Source organism: Gavialis gangeticus, unplaced genomic scaffold (genome assembly GCF_001723915.1).
Source record: "Gavialis gangeticus isolate Ggan-Ray unplaced genomic scaffold, GavGan_comp1, whole genome shotgun sequence".
NCBI lineage: Eukaryota > Metazoa > Chordata > Crocodylia > Gavialidae > Gavialis > Gavialis gangeticus.
In genome coordinates this window covers 3,949,872-3,950,392 of record NW_017729033.1, presented here as the reverse complement: position 1 = coordinate 3,950,392, position 521 = coordinate 3,949,872, and positions in this window count along the sequence as shown.

Sequence of the window (521 nt, the reverse complement as noted above, 5' to 3'; positions counted from 1 at the left end):
AAGTGGCATCTTCGGTTTTGTTTTGTAACAAGCGCAGTTTTTGTTTCCCAAAGAATCTGATGGCCCGTTTTCACCGTTGCAATTGAAGAAGAATAGAGCAGGCTTATTTGGAGGTTGGGAAATGACCTGCTATGTGAGGTGGGGGGTTATTCCTTCTGCCATATTCCAGAGGCTCTTGGGGCTCTGCTACTAGCAGCCCTGAGACTGTGCTTGGGTACATATAACACTTGAGATGATTTAAACCTGACATGGACAGGTGTAAAAGCCTGTTAAACCAGGTTACAGCCACCAGGAATAGTTCAAAAGAGTACAGGGAAATTCAAGTACTATTTTGAATTGGTTCTGCAATATGGGTCTAGTCCTGGGATGGGCAAAATGAGGCGCACGGCCTGGATGTGGCCTTTTTATCTGGCCCATGGGGTCCCTAAAAAATTTAGAAAATTCATTTTTATCTACCCCTGGCTGCCTGTCATGCAGCCCTTGATGGCTATAGGCTGTACAGGAGGGACAGGATAGGAAAG